The 10,570-nt window shown below is 33.9% G+C and overlaps 2 long non-coding RNA genes across 2 annotated transcripts; both read right to left on the bottom strand.

Moving 5' to 3' along the window:
- Window positions 1-1,961: 1,961 nt before the first annotated feature.
- LOC127135471 (uncharacterized) lies at window positions 1,962-4,002 on the bottom strand. The gene is made up of 3 exons (XR_007808571.1): window positions 3,821-4,002; window positions 3,362-3,421; window positions 1,962-2,204 (listed from the first exon to the last, which is right to left on the bottom strand). It is a non-coding gene; the product is annotated as an uncharacterized LOC127135471 (long non-coding RNA).
- A 1,762-nt stretch (window positions 4,003-5,764) lies between these two features.
- LOC127135469 (uncharacterized) lies at window positions 5,765-8,062 on the bottom strand. Its single transcript, XR_007808569.1, has 2 exons — window positions 7,608-8,062; window positions 5,765-6,104 (listed from the first exon to the last, which is right to left on the bottom strand). It is a non-coding gene; the product is annotated as an uncharacterized LOC127135469 (long non-coding RNA).
- Between the last annotated feature and the right edge of the window lie 2,508 nt (window positions 8,063-10,570).

Genomic DNA, 10,570 nt, shown 5'->3' with positions numbered 1-10,570 from the left:
TCTTTGAGAAAATGGCCCTTCTGACCACAACGAAAACAAGCTCCAATGTTTCTATTTGGACAATCTTTGTTAAGATGTGCCCCTCCACAGCTGTAACACTTAAACATTAACCTCCTAGAATCCTGGTTATGATATGGTGTAGGCCTTTGATATGGCCTTCCCCCTTGTTGGGTCCTTCCTCCATGGCCTCGGTTAAAATGGCCCTTGTGATTGTTGTTTCGGGTTGGTACTCCTGATCCATATTGATTCTTCCTATTGTCAATTCCTTCCAACTCCAAACATCTTTCTATCAGCTCACCAAAGCGCATAATATGCAGAGGTAGAACCGCCCTCTGGATATCATATTTCAATCCATCTTGATACTTTTCACACATCCATTCTTCCCTTGGATGCAAGCGGTAAAATTCAGAATACTTTAGCAAGGATACAAACTTCCTAGTATACTCTCCCACCGTCATCATACCTTGACGCAAGTTCTGGAATTCTCTCTCCTTCTCTTTCCTACATAGCTTTGGAAAATACTTCCCCAAAAATTCTTCTTTGAATAAGATCCAATTGATCTCTCTTCCTTCCTCTTCCAATAGTCTATGTTTTCCTCTCCACCAGGCTTCAGCGTCGCCTGTCAGCATGAATGTTGCATATCCGACTCTTCTATTCTCTCTACAGTGACTGAAAGAGAATATCTTCTCTATCTCTTGCAACCATTCCTCAGCACCCTCCGGATTAAAGTCACCACCAAACTGTGGTGGTTTACCTTTCAGAAACGAGTTCAATCCCGTATCTTCATGCACAGTTTCTCTTTGCTGTTGCTGAAAAAGTTGATGATCACGGGTGATTTGCAGGATTTGAGCATTTTGTTGTGTTTGAACTAACACAACCGCCGCAAGTTCACGAACATCTCGAGTGTCAGCTTGATAGTTCGTTCCAGTTTGGGAATGATCTTCTCGTCCTATGGGGATGTTAGCTACCCCTTCGGGAGTAGCTTCACCACTCACATTCCTACCTACACCTCTACTAGCGCCTCTACCAGCACTCCTACCACGCCTCACGTTTCTAGCGTTCTGAACCATAACTTCCTGAAAAGGATAAGTTATTAGGTTCAATCATCCACAAGACATAAAGAACATAATAAATATGTATATTTATATCCCAATGAATGATTCGTCGATAAGGATTTTGTCAATTCTCTCACATGCAACGTTATGTTTAATATGTTGAATTAGTGCTTAACGTTAGTTATGATTATATCTAGAACTTTGGCAAAGATAATCAATATTTAGTGTATAAACAAAAGCATATCAATTTATTCAATAACAACGATTACAAAAACCATGACCATGTTTCATTTAAAAACCTCTATTAATAAACCAAGCTAAGACTAGTAATGGTAGCACTATAATTATCATTATTGCTACGAAATCTTTACCTAATTTTTCATGCTTGATAATACCAATAAGAAACAAGATAATGACAAGAAGAGTGATGAATAAAAGAAAACATTTAGCCATTTGTAAGGTATGGATAAGTACTTTGAAATTGATATGAAAATAATGAATAGGTGTGAAGTATTTATATAGTGAATTTTGTGAAGTGTCCGTTACGTTACCGTTGGGTTTGTGACCGTTGGGGAAAAAAGAAGAAAAAGTTAAGTGTGTTAAAGACGCTTCCTAGATCAGTATATTAGAAGGCTATCAAGAGGAAGACTCAACGCACAAAAGAAAAGTTATCATCCTGTTTGGAATCCAACTTGATACAGTCAGTATAACTCTAGACACTTAAGGTCCGAGCTGAATCGATCAGCTCTGATACCATTAAATGAGACAGCCTATGTCCCATTAGTGAAATTCTAAAATAAAATACAGAAAATTTAAAAATTTTAAATAACAAGACTGAATTAATTAAAATATACTACTTCACATATATATGCTTCAAATATGTTTTACATAAAGTTTGACACCGTTAAGACTAGTGGCCTTGCCACGTAGATAAAACTTAAAATAAAAGTACATAAAGAAAATCAAAAGAAAGCTTAACAGAAGGACCTCCTAAGTCCAACATGACTGACACTTATACTGACTGTATATAATATTACGTACTAGTAACGATGTGATAAGCGTTTGACAAAACGCTAGCAACCTTCAGCCTTGACATTATCGTAATCTGTCACTCCATAGCCTTCCCTCCTAAATGGTCTAGCTCGTCGCCTGATCGTCATAGATCAATCCAAAGATGCAAGACAAAAAGAATACAGGGCTAAGATTTACGTACAAGTTTAAAAGTGGGAATAGGATGTAAAATAGTAATATATATATATATGACAGTCACAATTATTCGAACAAGCGTATCTTTATCCCATACTTACCTATACTCTATAAGTGTTTATTCTAATGCATCCCTAAACTATATGCTGACTCAGACCACTAAACGCTGTCAAGGATACCTATCCCATTTACCAAGATCAGATATCACAAGACCACATGCCACCAACGTACTCCCAATTACCAAGAGCTACGCCACCTAACTTCACATGGAGTCCAGGTGTTATAAGTCGATCGTCCCTGAGGATTCAGGCCAAGACCCTCGTCTTGCCTAGCATGCATAAATAATAATCCTCGTCGGGATTGTAGGCGACTGATCAACCTCGTACGTCCCATACCGCACGGCAGTGGACTTACACATTCCTCAATGCAGGTCTATATGATCGCCCAACCATCTTGTAGCAACTCTTAACCATAAGTATTTAGTTAATATTTGAGAAATATCGTATCAACCTTTCAGGTCATAGTTATTATCTAATTACTTCGATTGAGTACCAAGTCCATTAAATGTCTTGTCTATTTCTCCTTGGTGTGATCCTTATCTCTATATAACTAGTTCAGTTTATACAGTGAATAATGTATGGTTGACTTCCCAGGTAAGAGAGGTGGACCGTAAAGGACATGGTCGACCAAGTTTTATCCTTAGCCAGAACCCAACCGAATACAACTACTCAATGTATCCAACTTCCCTTATTTCATTGGGGATCTAACACTTAATATCTAATCAATGGTGTTGTTTCTCTACTTAATAGATCATTTTCTTAGTCTATCAATCACAATCATTCAAGTATAAATAAAATAAACAATTAGACAATTAATCAAACAATGTAAGCACAATACAACCTCAAATTGTCATAGATCATTCTTATGATAAATAATTAAGGCCGGCATAACCTCGCTTAGTGATTTGGGAAAATCATTATTCGAGAATAGGCTCTCCTTACTTATTTATCGCTGGTAGGGCTTGGGTCACCACTATCCACATATATATATTAAGCTATTTTACGCTAACCGTCCCAACGTATACGAGACCTTGCCCCCACCTTTTGTTGTTGATCGTTGTTGAAAGTCCACGAGCGTTTTCTCTGATGTTTACCCAGAACCTAATTTACAATAACCGTTGAATTATACGAAATTTATAAAATAATTAGAATATAATTTATGGTTAAATAAACATAATCCCGTTACAAATTAAAATATTTATTTATTTAAAATATTTAATAATAACCTCCACTATATTTAAATCGTTATTAAATTCAAGTATAAACTAGACTATACTCCTGTTTGAATTTGTTTGTTTTAGAAAATTATCAAGAGTGTATTCCTAATAACATTTTAATTTTATAATAATACTTGGGTATTATAACAACTTAAAATGGTAAAACTTATCTTGGACTTTATAAGTTCAATATCTCAACGTCTTAACGGAAATTTAAATCAACATCTTAAAATAACCTTTATATAAATAAAATAATTAAAATAATTAAATTATAACGACTTACCGGTTACTTATGAAAATGATTTGAGCAGAACTTTGACGTATCAAACTCCTTTAAAACTTTAGAAGAACTTTGACCCCAAAATAACTCTAAAAACTACAAACCGACCCCGTAAAAACTTCGACAACTAAAACTAATATTTCTATATGAAGAAACTAGAGAAAGAAGGAAATGAAGAGGTAAGAAAGATGATTTGTGAATGAATGAATGAAAATGGGGTGAGAAAGACCCCTATTTATACTAGTTGTAAGATATTAAAATAATGTAAATTTATCTCCTTTTGCCCATGCTTTCTAACTTTTCAACTCTTGTTAGTAAATATGTCTTTGTCAAATATTTACAAGTCTTGCATGAATAGTTTTATAGGTGTTCTAATATGACTTTGTGAAAATAGTTGGTGAGAGATGTATGAAAGTTTGACTTTTCTACCATTTCATGACATATGATCATGTAGAATAAAATACATTTCTTTTATAAAATGAAAGGATAATAATAATAATAATAATAATAATAATAATAATAAGGATAATTATTTAATATATTTATTAACTTAAGGTTATTTTATTTACTATTAGTTTGTAGAGTAAAATAGTGATATTCAAATCAAATAACATCAAATAATATAATAACAAAAGTAATAATAATAAAAATAATATGGATAATTAATTAACTTAAAATTAAGTATTTTAAATGATTAATTTCAAAGTTTAGTTTGTAAAATAAAACGATAATATTCAAATTGAATAAAAATATTAATAATAAAATAAAGAGTAATTAGTTGATAAATTAATTATTATAGTTGCTAGTTTCAATGTTTAGTTTGTAATAATTAGCGATGTTAAAATCTCAATTATAATCATATATATTATTTAAGGTATGGAAAATTAGGATGTTACACTTTATGTCGCTTGATGTGTCTAATGATCCAGGTGTGTTAGTGGAATACATGAATATGACCTTCCATCCTTACTTGGACCAGTTTTTCGTGGTGTTCGTAGATGACATCCTGGTGTATTCTAAATCAGATGGAGAGCATGTAAGACATCTACGAGTTATGGTGTAGGTATTACGAGAGAAGCAATTGTATGCAAAGTCATATAATTGTGAGTTATGGTTGTGAGAAGCGAGTTTTCTTGGCCATGTGATTTCCAGTGGTGGTATAGTAGTTGATTCGTATAAAGTAGACGCGGTGTTATAGTGGGGGGCTCCTAAATCTTTTACAAAGATCAAAAGTTTTATGGGTTTGGCTGGTTACTGCATAATATTTAATAAAGGTTTTTAAAGTTAGCCTTTCCTCTGACTCAGTTGACTCGAAAGGGTCAAGCTTATGTATGGGATGTCTAGTGCGAGGAGAGTTTTCAAGAGATGAAGAACAGGTTAATGATGACTCCAGTGTTGATCTTACCAGATGCAAAAGAATCCTTTGTTGTGTATTGTGATGCTTCCAAGATGGGTTTTGGATATGTGTTTATGCAAAATCGGAAGATTGTGGCATATGTTTCACGACAACTCAGAATATATGAGATGGATTATCCTACCAGTCATACCCCAAATTTCCCCTAAGACTATTCAATTTTATCTGGATTATTTCTAAAATTTCATCTGCATACACAACTCTCTTATTAACCATTTAGTTAGATACAGTCATTCATTTGCATCATATGTCAATACTTGGTAAAAGGTTTGAATTGGATTTAACTGGCTAATTGTTTCTATATGAGTTAAGCTTCAAGACAAATGTGTTATTTTGTGATTAAGGTCCTATTTTACTCATGTGTGTGGATTCATTATCAGCTTAGTGATCAATTGGCTTGTGATACAAGTTAGTGATTATTGGGTTCCATCTTGAATTTGAATTCGAAAAGAAGAGTTTGAATTTGGACTTCATTAAGATTTGATTCCAAGAGGAGAAGTTGGATTTGGATTTCATTAAAACTTGATTTTTGAAGAGTTTCCATTTTATTCAATTGTAACTTAGGTTACAAGTTACTTCATTTACAAGCAAGGTTATAAAGGTCTTTACAAGCTATTACAAAAGAGAAAATTAGAAATTTCAATAGTTGAGTTTTTAGTCAACTGTTGACCATTGACCATAATGTTGACTTCCTAGACCTATATCTCTTTAAAACTTCAAAGCCATTCCACTTCATCTTGATATACGCCAAGCTATGAATTGAGGATGCCACTTTCTTCAAGAATCAATAAGATTCAAATGTGCAAGGTTCACCTACACAAAGTCTCCATTTCCATCATACATGAAACTTCATAAACCATTTCCAATACGAACCTGCAGAGAAACAAATTAGACAAATCCATATTAATTAAAAATCTACTTCAACATCATAACAATCTATGCATATAGGGTCACATTTCAATCTACATTCTATTATCAAAATCTGTGACAATCATCCCAAGCAAGGCACATTGCAACAAGTTCAAATAAAGTAATCATTCAAAACATGTCATGTCAAAATACATATTAGCAACTCAAAAACAATTGAGACACAAAAAGCCCAATGCAAGCAATTTAGTTCTTTTTCAAACTCACTCCCCGAGCCCAAATTTCTAATTATCTCAAGTTAACATTCCAACTATTATACATCAACACAATTCACTAACATTTAGCATACAATTCCATTAACAAACCAATACCATGCACATTCAATTCCATGTATAATCATGCATCACTAATACATTCAAATGCCATTCCATAACATATAATTCAACTAGTTCAATTCCAAAAGCCATCAATTTGAAGTTCAAGCTCATATTATGTGCATCTAAGCTCAATCCAAATACATGATGTTTTAAGGCAAATTCAAGTGCTAATCTAAGTATGGATAAAAAGAAATATTTCAAATTCAAGGATAACTCAGAACAATCATCACAATGCTCACATTCAAGATTCACCAATTCAAGTTCAACTCATCATTCATTTTAAGGGATGCAAGCGATTCAAAAGGATCACAAGGGAGGTCAATCTATAAGAAAATTCACTTCAAAATTTGAGTCTAACTGTCAATTAACATTAACTCCTAACCTTTTTTACAATTAGCTAGTCATCTCACTCCTAATCAAGTTAACAATCTAATTGTTTTCATAATAACCTTCCTAAACCAATTAACCACCTAACCCTCTTCTAACCACAAATTGTCAACTAATTAACTGAACTAACAACCCTCCCTAGCATCTTCCCTGTTTCTAACTAACTAACATGACTTGTTAACTGCATAAACAACTTCTAACCAACCACCCTAAGCTGGCCTAGCTTCCCTAATCAGTTTCACACCAACACCTTAATGGAGTCCTTCCAAAATTTAGTTTAATCCCTCTCAAACTAACATACATTGAACTATAAAACTAAGATATTTTCATTCAATTCTCACACCTAACAAGCACAAGTTCACCAGCTAATCCTAACCTTCCTTCACATGTTGCCACAAATTACAATCCAATGACTCATATATCCCAATCTCAACTAGATTTCCCTATCAATTTTCCAAAATCCAACTATAAGAACCTTCCAATTCATCACTAATCACCAACAACTCTTTCCATAAAGTCACTATGCCAAAATTTGCACTCATCCTCGCCATTATTCACCAAAGCTTATTATCAAGATTGTTGGAACTTCACCATTATAATCTCCATTCAATCGAGCTTAGCCTCAATCATCACCTAATTCCTCTGCACTAATCTCTGCACTCTTCACTCACTTTATCCTAAATCTGTCAATAACACAACAAAAAATTCAAGGCCTCAGAAAATAGGAGTAAAAGCTGAGCTATACCTAAAAGAAGAAAAGATAAAGAGGAAGCTGATACATGGAGATTGGGGATTCCTTTGGATATTTTGTTATTTATCTTTGATACCATAAGAGTGACCTTGACTGGAATAACCCTCCCCTCTGAAAGTAAGTTCTTCTCTTCATACACATTTTCTCCAAGTCTTGCTACCATGTAAATCGTCGTTCTGTATGGATGAAAACCCCTAAAGTATTTGTTTGAGTGCGTGTGGAGTAAGAATTTAATTTGTTTTTTTAGAGAATTAGGGTTTGGCTTATGAGTAAAATGTGTTTGGTTCATTGGTCTGGTGAATAAGTGAGATATGAATTTAGAAAGAGGTGGGGAGATGAGTCTATTAATGGTTGTTTCGATAGATTCTAGGTTGCGCCACCGGAGGAAATTTCCAGGAAGAGAACATGAGAGTGAGAGAATAAGGAGTCTTAGAGTGGAGCGAGGTGAATGAGGGAGTTTTTCTCCCTTCCCGCTTTCTATTTATTTCCTATGGGATTGGGTTAAAGCCCAAGACCCTTTTTTTCTAGCATACAACCTTTATTTTCTAACTTACCCCCCTTCCCACCCATTTTTGAAATCAAACAATGTAACAAAACCTTGGGCCAAGGTCATTATGGGCCTACTCCCTAATTCCTTCCTACACCAATTTTCCATTATGAACCCCCCGGGGTGATTTTTATTTATTTCTCTAATTTTTTTATTTTTTCTTTTACACAACTTTCCTTGCTACTCTTAAAACTTTAATACTTTTTTATTTTTATTAGAAGATAATCGTGGTTATAATTTCATTTAGAAAATTAATTAGGATTATGGTTGATCATGGATTTTAATCTTGATTATTTTCCTATATTCATATCTTTAACTCATGAATTGATGAACTTAAGGATTAATTTCATTTAGGAATTTAAGTAAGATTAAGGTTTTGGTCATGACTTTCAGCTTGATTACATGTATTACATTTATGACTTTCATCTTGATTACATGTCTTCCATTAATGACTTTCAGCTTGATTACATGTCTTCCTTTTATGACTTCTATCTTGATTACGTTTATTCTATTCACGACTTTACTCTTGATTTCTTTTTTTAAGTTCATGAATTGTGATTATGGATTGTTTCTTGAATGATGCATATGTGCTTATAGTTTAATTTTGCATGATGTATGATTATCCCCCATTTGGGCAAAATGTACCCCACTCCCATGAACGTGTAATAGGTTTATCGCTTTCCATTTCATCGTTTTCCATACTTATCCAATTAACTTAGAAATAATTAGAAGCAACCTAAAAAGAACATTTTTAAGAAGAAAAAAAATAAACTCGATCTAACGTCAGGTGCTTTCCAAATCAAACTTAATTGAATGCAACGCGAGTGCTTGATATAATGTCAAGTACCTCCTCCATTTAATTCACACAATTGTCATAGCTAACTTCAAACACTTGATCCAAAGTCAAGTCATTTTCAAAAACATGTTTCACAATAAACCGGATGAAAAAGGATGAGGTGTACGTATTTGTCCAGACCATTTCTCGAGTATTTGGATTGTCGATCGTGCTTAGGTTGTGGCCCAATACTTGTCTTCCATTCAAAACACTTAAAAACAAACGAGTTTAAATTTGGTCCTCGTGGGATGAAAAATAGAGGTCTGGATGCACTTGTCCTTTCAGCTCCTAAGTACTTGGATTGTCGTCCGTACTTAACTTGTGGTCTAATACTTGTCTCATTCTTATACTCAATCACAACCAATCAAATTCATTTTTTCACCTTAGGGCATTCAAAAGCTTTTCATAAAGGACATGTTATTTCCATTATATCTCAATATAAACAACACTTAAATCTCCCACGCATGAGTATACAAGCAATGCTTAACTGCCAGAATGTGAACGTTAACACCGTTCAATAAAAATAACCAACAAACACTTATTTTTTACCCCACAAACTATGGAGATCTGATTTTCTGATTATAGTATGAGAATATGTATGCACAAGGTTTCAGAATCTTTGTGAGCACATTAATTAAAAAAATAGTTTCCCCTTAATTAAAGTCAATCACAAGTAACCTTTAGATAATAACATCAATTCGTGCAAAACAACCAAAATGGTTCCCATTGAGTACAATGGGTGTGAGGGGTGTTAATACATTTCCCTTGCATAATCTACTATCGAACTCGAATTTGGTTGCAATGACCATCTTCTTTTTCTTTTAAGGGTTTTATGGATATTTCCCCTTTCCTTTGGAGTAAATAAAGTTCGGTGGCGATTCTGTATTTTTCGCGGTGCAACAGCTGAGGATCATTCCTAAGCGAGTCAAACCCATTTTTTTTTGTTTTCTTTGTGTGCTTTGGGTGTTTATTTTTATTGCTTTACTTTCTCACTTTTATTGTACTTATTGTTTTTTATATTTCATATATTATAGACATATATATTGTATTCTCTATTGTAGGTGAGGTTTCATGATACTATTGAGTGATAAGCCCAATACCCAGCCTTTAAGAGAACACCTAAGATAAAATGGTAGTTTCATAGTAATGACTTGTCGAACGTAGTTGTCTTGATGGGTCGATACAAAAATCCCTCATAGAGTATATTCCTCAGGATTTTTTGTTGGACCATAAGTTATTTTGTGATGATGACAATACTTTCAAGGAAGGATCTATGAGTATAGGGACCTTTAGTAATCATGTGGATTTTGAAGTCAAGGGTTGACCTCACTTAAAGTAGATCCTCTTTAGGGTATCGTTGGCCCGCAAGTAATTTTGCAACGATAACAATATTCTTATCTTATGATTCGTGACTCTAAGAACCTTCATAAAACCTTAGAACCTACTTATGAGAGGGATATGGGTTGCAGGAAACCTAAAACTCTACCTACCATGAGAATCATATGGAGTTGGCCCAGAATACACCGAACCTTTGAACCTAAGATATGAATAACATTACATTGCATGCATTTGCAT

This window comes from Lathyrus oleraceus, chromosome 4 (genome assembly GCF_024323335.1).
Source record: "Lathyrus oleraceus cultivar Zhongwan6 chromosome 4, CAAS_Psat_ZW6_1.0, whole genome shotgun sequence".
Classification (NCBI taxonomy): domain Eukaryota; kingdom Viridiplantae; phylum Streptophyta; class Magnoliopsida; order Fabales; family Fabaceae; genus Lathyrus; species Lathyrus oleraceus.
Note: the sequence above shows the minus strand (reverse complement) of the source record. Positions and strands in the feature narration are given on the sequence as shown.